The sequence below is a fragment of the Temnothorax nylanderi genome, unplaced genomic scaffold (genome assembly GCF_030848795.1).
Source record: "Temnothorax nylanderi isolate EJ_2023f unplaced genomic scaffold, tnyl_v1.0 TNYL_tig0048_pilon, whole genome shotgun sequence".
Classification (NCBI taxonomy): Eukaryota; Metazoa; Arthropoda; class Insecta; order Hymenoptera; family Formicidae; genus Temnothorax; species Temnothorax nylanderi.
In genome coordinates, this window is record NW_027249110.1 from 90067 (window position 1) to 99499 (window position 9433).

General features: G+C 43.4%; 1 long non-coding RNA gene across 1 annotated transcript; it reads left to right on the forward strand.

The window, feature by feature from the left end:
* The first annotated feature begins 7296 nt into the window (after window positions 1-7296).
* On the forward strand, window positions 7297-9364 carry LOC139772292 (uncharacterized). Its single transcript, XR_011718102.1, has 3 exons — window positions 7297-7456; window positions 7769-7822; window positions 9032-9364. It is a non-coding gene; the product is annotated as an uncharacterized lncRNA (long non-coding RNA).
* Window positions 9365-9433: the final 69 nt, after the last annotated feature.

Sequence of the window (9433 nt, forward strand, 5' to 3'; positions counted from 1 at the left end):
ACTCTTTATTTCATCGTTTCAACGCTGCTTCGTTGGACGCAGGACTCGTTCGTATACGAGTATCGAATTATAATTACGTCACTTACAATTAACCGACGGTTAAAGTTAGCAGGGTGGATTCATTTCTATTGATCAATCCTGCTAACTTTAACCATCGGTTAAGCTAACCGTGGTTGGTGAAATTGACCCTTATAATTATCTTGTACCTTACCAGAAATGTTATATTTATATAAGTTGCGGAAATTTTTACGTATGTACAGGTATATATTTACATGTGTATGTACATACCTAGGTACATTTCGATAAGCGGGCATGAGGCATGATATTTCGACATTCGACAACGAATTCGAAACGAATTGGTACGAATTGCCTGTAGGCGACACATCCTGTTTAATTTTCGTTTTTTACAAGATGACGCGAGATCGTTAAATTGTTATTAGCGAGCGTAGACAACACGAGTTAAGGAAGCGATTAATTATTTTTGACTGATAGTATCGCTAATCTTAATTTACCTGATTAACGATATGAAATAGCTATTATGTATGTTGTTGACCCATAAAATTAGATGGTCCCGTTTAATCTTTTTTTTCGGAACCAAAATCAAGTATATATGGCGCAACATTGTGTACACACACGATTGAAATTGCCGGGAAGAGAATTTTACCGCATTGTTGCTACGTAAATTGTTATATTTATACATTATTCAATTATGCATTCAATTATGCCCCCCCCCCTCTCTCTCTCTCTCTTGTCGTTATCTACACAAATTGTTATATCACTCATTGTCAGTGAAATTATACCCACGACAGAGAAATATGCGCGACATTTTTTCAACGATCCAACACGTCCGTTTATTTTCTCATGCAACGAGTCGTCAATGCTGTTCGATCGCGTGTCCTATGGCGCGATTGCCACTCGCTACGAGGTTGGCGTGTACCGGGTGACCAATACATAAAGGTGCGTGGTGCGTACGCGCATCACGCTTTCCTCGCTGCTCGCTGCATTCGCGATGTGAGATGTGAGAATTGCGAGATGTGAGCACATGTACATAAATATGAGCGCAGGATTAAACCCACTGCTGACTGCTCTCTCTCTCGCGCGACTCGTCTCATCTTTTTCTTGAGCGCGCGCGTGGTCGGTACCTATATATTCCTTCTTTATCTTTGGTTTGTCAAGTCTAGAGCTGTTTGTTGCTCTTGTGCACGGTGTGTTACGCACAGCGAAAACGTTACATGTTCACGCGCGTACTCGGGACGGCATTGGTTTACGTCGCTCAACTAAGCGCGTGTATAAGTGGTGAGCCACTTCCTGATGGCGCAATGGCCCGCTTCCTCCCTCCCTCCATCCCTCTCTCTCGATCTCTCTCGCTCTCTCGCTCTTCCGTACATTTATTAACAACAAATACAATACAAGTATTTATATTGTGCAAGTCTTGGTACGTGTGTATTCTTTTCAAGAATTGTCGCGCACGAAATTTATTACTAAGTATATAAGAATAATTAAGATAGTATATGAAATGCAGATCTGCGAAATGGAATTTAAGATAAAAAATTTTACAAAGATACATCGAGATAAACACTAGGAAGGTCGAGTTTGGAAAGGCGATATGTTTTCTCGCGAACCGCGAGAAAAGAAAAAATATAGCGTACCCGTGTGCAGCAAAATTTTTACAATCTATAAGAACTAGATTATTGCATATGATTGCCATCCCCCAGCTGCTTTCAGGGAAAAGTTACTGTATCAGAGTATCTCGCTCGACCTCGACGAAATATGTATGTGTATAAGTTGGGGCGGATCGATAGATCGTAGGGAAAGAGAGAAGACGCCCTGTGACTCCTGTAAGACCACTAACGTTGCTTGCGATTTGCTATTTTTCCCCTTTGTTGCCTCGCCTCGAGGTTACACAAGGAGCTGTCATCCTCGCGTTACCTCCTTGCGAAATGATCGTATCGAGCACGTTGAAGCTTGAAGCACATTGAAATCATACTAATTTCTAGGGTGAAAATCTCCGTGAACTGAAAAATGTATAATGTGTGATGGATGATTTTCTCTTTCTCTGCGGCGCGGGCGCGGGCGCGTCGATGCTCGAGTTTCCCCCCTTGACGACACATCGCTATCTAGATCTTAATTATAAAGATTTATGATATTATGCAGATTGCAGAGAACAACTAGCTCTCTCGGCGTAACCAGCGTCGTATACTTTTGCAAGACTTTCACGGAAGATTTTCCCACGTGGCCCGTGGGTATACACGCCGCCGCCGCCACCGCCGCGCCGGCCGCGCCCGCGCTGCGCTCATACGCTCTTTCCGCGACGCGTCTTTTAAAGGTAAAAGGTAAAAGAGAATCATGGCTTTTCGTTCGTTTCTTTATTCTATATGTCTTATCGTCACTGCTCCACACATTTCCATGCAACATGCAACACCCTCCGTACGTTAATAAAACCCGAATTACGTCAATTAACTTAACTTTGCTCCACACTCTATTTTATTTTCCATGACACGGAAAACGTTTGAAATTTCAGTTATTCTACAATCTACATCATATCGACAATATATTCCTTTGTAACGATAAACGAATTGATTAAAGATACGTACGCTATCAAATCGACTTGGCTTCTCTCGGTCAGTTTTATCAAAACTAATTGCATCGTCCGCGTCGTGCAAGCAAGTGTAAACATTATCCTCGACGTCCTCCTCCTTATCGCCGGAAATAGGCTCCTTGAAATACATCCTTTCAACTAACGCGAGTGCGAGTGGGAATAAGCTAACTTGACGGATAACAACTACGTGTCGTACGTCGTACGCGTGAGATGAGAAAGTGTTCCAAAACGCGATCAAAAGAGGAAACGACTCACGATCCATTTAAATTTCAGCCAAGATTTAAGCTAAGAGATTTTTTTCTTAGGATTAATTACATAATTACACAAATGAAGCACGTCCTACGGACCTACGAAGTTGTATTACGACACATCGTACGATACTATAATAATAACATGTGGTAAGAGAGAAGAAAGAAACTGTTGGATGACGGATTAGAAATATAAATATATTGGATAGTAATATATAAGTACACGGTGACGCGCGCGCGTGTGGACTTGTTTTTCACCGACAATAACCGTCGCTCGACAGAGGACGAAAAAAAGTGGAGGGTGGCGGCGAGCGGCGAGTCCAAGTCACGACGCGCGGCCGCGCTGCGCCGCGCCTCGATCGAGCGAGCGCGTGAATGAAACGGGTGGAGCGGTTACGAGGAAAAAATATGAATGAAGTCGTGGTAGTGACAGTCGCGTACGGTTTACGTTTAGCGCGCATGCGTCCCCGAGCCGTAAGCCGTAATGCATATGTAGCACGTGCATCGTTTCGTGTCATTCAGCGTCAACAACAGCGTCGTAAAACTATGCGAGGGGACGGCCGGACGGACGATCGGCCAAGGTGAGAGATGTCGATATAACGTCTCGCGTCGTCATATATTCGTCATATGCCATAGATCGCACGTGCTACTACAATATTGTTAAGTTAACGTTCTCTCCTTCTCGCTTACGAATTTGTTTTTTTTTTCTTTGCAAAACGAATTCGAGAAGCAAGTCGGTGTCGCGTCGTCGGTGACAAATTCTTTCCTCCTTGCCTCTTTTCTCCTCTTTGTCATCGACCCTACTGAAATAGCGGGCGAGAGGATCGGATCGTTAGGTATCTCACTTGGAAAAATGTCCGATCTACGCGATGCATGTCAGATAGTCAGATATGTTAGATGTCAATGGTGTCATTTGATGTCGACGTGCGACGGGCGCGGCCGCGGAGAACCTTCCTGAGAGGAAAGATGGAAGCTTTATATTATAACTCTGCTCTAATTGTAAGAGCACAAGGTATCGCGCGTTACGCTTTTTCTCAACCGATCTCGACTGATGCAGTTCAGGGAGTCTATAGATCTCGCTCTAGAATTCTAACGCAAAGCGCCCATCGACGCTGACACGATGCCGTCTCTCTCGTTTCTCCGGTCGACGGAGGCGCGAGGCGCGAAGCTCTCGATATATCTAACGTACGAGTATGTATATATGTACGTTGTACGGGCCGTATAACTTGTACTTGCCCGGCCGGCGAATATACGTACCAAGTACCAACGTGTACTGTTATATAGGAGAAAACGCGTGTGTGAGAAGAAACTCTGCGAAGAAAAGTACGAGTTTTCTCTCGGACGCGCGAGAGCATTGCACGTCGCGCGCCGCGCCGCCGTCCGCGTCGGTCGTAGGGTCGTAGGGTCGTACACCCCTTTCCCCTTCACCCCGTGCCGTTAATGTTGCGCTCTGCCGGATGTAGGGAATTGGGATTCGCGGCAGGAAACGACATAACAGTGCAATCATATCACGGAGAAAAAAAGTCGGAGATTTCCGATTTTCAATCCCCTCCATCTCCTCGCGAGAACCGCGCGCTAGCACTCTCGGTTACGTGCCCGCGAACGTGGACGTATATAATAAACGGAGATATGACAAGACAGTTTATTCTAATGTACAGTTTAGCATTCGTCGCGATATTGACTGCGAAACATATATATTTCGAATGTTTTTTAATTTAAGTAATAATAAGTAATCACAGTGACGTGAGTGACTGACGATACTGACATTGAGCATATTGGGCATCCGAGGCCGGGGCCGGGTATGCCGAAATTAGCGAAATTGTTACTCGACTCGACTCGACTCGCGTATACTTGAAGTTGGACTAGTTGGAGGCACTTGAGATTCCTGTGGGCGCGCACAATGTGTGTTACGTGTTTACGTGTCACGTGTCACGCGTACCGCGTGCGCCACGTGTGCGCTGTATGTACGCGGCTATCGAGTGCAATCGAGTGTGCTTCTCGCACTCGTTACGCGTCAATCGCGTCATAACACGTCATATCGCGTCATATCGCCGCGACGGAGTCCGCGACGTATATTCGTACATATGTACGCGCCACGCGGACGTGCGAACGGTGAACGCGTCACGAAAATTGAGCGCGGCCAATCAGCCAATGCGGTACCTTTCCTACGATTGAGAAATTGAGATGACTCGTTACCGTTGGCGCGATGCGCGTCTTGTGTGTGCGTGCGTGCGTGCGTGCGTGCGTGCGTGCGTGCGTGCGTGTGCACCTCGTGAAAATATATATGTATATATAATTACGTCGCTGTTGCAATGGTACCGCGCGCCGCGCCCGCGCACCGCGGTGCCCGCGCCCCGTGGCGTGCGTGTACAAATGCTTGGATAAGCAAAGACGCGCTTCTCTCTAATCTCTATTAGGTAGCTCATCGTGTTGAGATGCGAAATTTGCGATTTTGAAATTATTTTCAGTGATGTGCGACGAGCACCAGTGAAGAAGCACGATCCTTTCTCGAGATAAATTTATTGTCGATTTTTGCGCAGTAGGGCGCGACTCGGATCTCGGATCGGCATCTCTCGTACCTATATCGAGGTTTCTCCTCTGATGAAATTTTTCTCCTGCCGCCCGAACGGCGCGGGCCACGTCTAACGGAGAAGTTGCTCCGGAAGTCGCTCGATCTTTATTCCCAGTTTTGCGTTCAATGGTTAAATTCTAAATATAAAGTCGCGTATAAAGTTGCGCACGCTTGCTCATAGACACGTATGTAGTATGTACACGCGTGAACGTGTTTGGTTTGGAGTTTGGATCACCCGGCATAACGCGCTTGGCTCGCACCTCGCATCTTTCCTAGCACCGCAAGTTATTCTCTTTGCGTCGATTCGAGCCAATTTTTTCTTATCGCTTATTCGCTACATACATCCAGACTCGAAACGGAAGCGATTTCATGATTGCGCGTGGGATATGTTACATGCCATGCAGTATGTAACGTATGTAGGTATTATGAGCGTATATGTGCGTGTGCAACTGTCGATTTATGTATATACGCGACACGTTAATGCTCGTAATTTGTATCTTGCATTCGCAATTTTACTCTCGCCCCTCCCCCTCCTCTCTCTCTCTCTCTCTCTCTCTCTCTATGCGTTTGCCAATTTTTTCCTTCGTTACTTCAAAGCGAGCGAGCGACATATGACAATTTTGCGCTCGCTCCGTATCGATGTACATATCATAAATTTCGATCAAGTAAGCGATAGAAAATTTATAATCTATGACATAGAATTAATACTCGCTATATATACATATATTATATATATGGCAGAAATAGGGAAAAACGGTTGTTGCGGACCACGCAGCAATAAACGTAGGAAACGGTAACAAACTTCCTAAACAGGGAACCGACAAGGGGAAGAAGCCCATCCGTTCGGAGGGTCTTTCACAACCCTCCTCCCCCCCCCCCATTCAACGAACGAGTGAATGAGGCAAAAAAGTACGGCGACCTATAATTTCATTATAATTAGCTTCCGCCGATATTACGTTATGTAATTTAATTGTGCCCTTGCGATCGCGCACTTGTTCCGGCGTCCTTTGCGCGAGATTTCTTTTTGCTATTAATTGTAAACTGAAAAACTTGATACCTTTAAAGTTTAAAAGAACGATATATGTAGACTCGTCGAGAGTGAAACAACAGTATAGGAGTATAGAACGAGATTGTTTAGCAGTACTTAATGTATCGATTTTCACGCGCGTGATTCTTCATCCCTAATAATTGCTCAGAGCTGATGAGAGAGAGAGAGAGAGAGAGAGAGAGAGAGAGAGAGAGAGAGAGAGAGAGAGAGAGAGAGAGAGAGAGAGAGAGAGAGAGAGAGAGAGAGAGAGAGAGAGAGAGAGAGAGAGAGAGAGAGAGAGAGAGAGAGAGAGAGAGAGAGAGAGAGAGAGAGAGAGAGAGAGAGAGGAGAGAGAGAGAGAGAGAGAGAGAGAGAGAGAGAGAGAGAGAGAGAGAGAGAGAGAGAGAGAGAGAGAGAGAGAGAGAGATCGGTTGTTGGATAAACGTACTTGTAATTACGAGAAAAAAAGCATTGTGCGTACAACTAAGAATGGTTTCTAGATCGAGACAACTAGACAAGCCACACTATTCTTACAGTATTCCCACGCGAGTACGACCGTACGGTCGTAATTGATCGGTTTTCGCGGAAAAGCAAGCAGACGTTTCCCAACCGTGCCGCGGCGGGCGCGCGATAACGAGAGAAAAGTTGCGGAATAGCAAGAGAAACTCTCCGTAAGCGTAAGAGAAAGAGAGTACGCACCTGCGGAATCGTGGGGATACAGACTATACAGAGCGATATAATTGGTACGCTGGGACCGCGTGAATATCTTACAATTAGAGTCGCACAAGTAGGACGATCCTTTCGGGGCTATTGTTTCTCGCTGCTTGTGCAAAAGCAGATGTATACTTACGGCTGTAGCGGGCTGGCACTAGCCGAAGCTGTGGCCTAGCTTGCCGTACACGCTACACGCTTGTCTACGTCTACGCGTTACCCGACCGACCCGACCACTGTCACCAGTCGCCATGCAGTCGCCAGTCGCCAGTCGCCACGGCCATGACAAAAGATATTGCGTACGTACGCTATGATGGCTAATATGGCTATACGATTGTCGCCAATCCCATTAAATCCCTTGTTCTATTATATATAGTTTATTTTTACGATATAACGCAACGCGAATAACACCATCTCAAATTTCACTCAAGTTTTCCTGTCCGGTATGTATTTTCGTTACTCGTTATACATATATTCATAATTTTTATTATATTTTATAATTCCATAATTCTTCCTACAATCCTTTAGAGTACTTTAGACTCTTTGATTTGTCTCCTTTGACGAGGGAAGCGAGAATAATCTTATTAATTACAATTGATTTATTTTCATAGAATCTCTTGATGTTCCGATAGTCGATAGACAGTGGCATAATACGTAACCAAGAGGTAGGATAATCTCTTATAACTGGAAATCATGCGAATATGTGCATCCGATAAAGATTCATATCCGACTGACAATGAGAAGCGATGCGTAAAATGCATAAAATGCGTAAATCGCGTAAAACGCTACGTCTTGATCGCCTTCGCACCTGTTGCTTGTCTACTTTTTCGCGATAATAACAGCGGAATACTCTCGAGTATCATATAATCAAAAGTGGCATAAAAGACGAAACGGAAATCGAGCTTAACAACATCAACTCGCCGTCATTTTTGCGTGGCATTGTTTTATATCATGCCTTCCGTGTAAACGAGGGACGAGCATACCGCGAACATCAGTGAATGCAAAGTCAAACAATATGCAAAAGAGGGATCTTATTCAATCTTATTCTTCGCACAATTAAGTTTCCGTTTTCTCAGCACTGTTTGATTGTCTCTCGGTTGGAAGTGTAACCGTATAATTCACCTTATATATAAACATTCTTTTATACAATTGTTATTATTGTTAAAAGTGAGAAAAGCTTTATATGAGAATGTTTAGCTACAAACGGATCTACATATACATATATATTTTTTTTAACTTTAAGGACGTTCTCCGGTCCTTATACTAGAGAAAATCGATTTTCTTTAGATTTTCTTGAAACTGTGAATATACGTTAATTTAGGTGTGCTTTATGCATGGTATAAATTTCAGTACCTCTTCCGGTATAAAAAATAAAGATACTAGCCTCAAAGTTTCAAAAAAAATTTTTTAATTTAATTTTTTTTAGTTTTGGCATTTTTCCTTATAGAACTCGACGAGAGGAGCAACTTTGGTCCTTTTGGCCAACCTCGTATCTCTTACCGTTTGGCCTGGAAAACCTTTTCATTAGTAAAAGTTGAAACTTTGAGGCTCAGTATCTTTATTTTTTATACCGGAAGAGGTACTGAAATTTATACCACGCATAAAGCACACCTAAATTAACGTATATTCACAGTTTCAAGAAAATTTAAAGAAAATTGATTTTCTCTAGTATAAGAACCGGGGGGAGAACGTCCTTGAACTTTAATATAAAACTGTGTGTGCGTAGCTAGAAAAATTTTGCTCAACTCTCGAGTGTGCAATGTGTATATATATATATATATATTATAATAATCAACTTGAGAACTTTAGATATTTAGATAATAATTATAATATCTCTAGTGTACTTTTATACATATGTAATAATACATTTGCAGATGTAGCACGGACGCGAATCAAAATGATGTTTTATCGGCAGTGTCGGAAAATTAACGTGGCTACGTAGTACCACAATCTCGAAAACGGATGTACTGGCGCTAGTGTACAGGGGCTTTCGACGGTCCCATGAAAAAGACCGGGATGGCCTTTCTCAGGCTTTTCTCTGATAATATAGTGAGTATGTACATATACATAATAAGGAATTCAATTGAAAGATGTTAGAAATATGTAAAAAATATAATTGTATAATTGCACGGCGTGAATGTCCGCCTCAATATATTGGCCTCAATTTGATTTTGCAATTTTCTACAAATATACCAAATATATATTTGTTTGTCCTATTTATTTAGAAATGTAATACAATTTTCGGCAACCCACCCGCTGTATCTAAACAACGCATC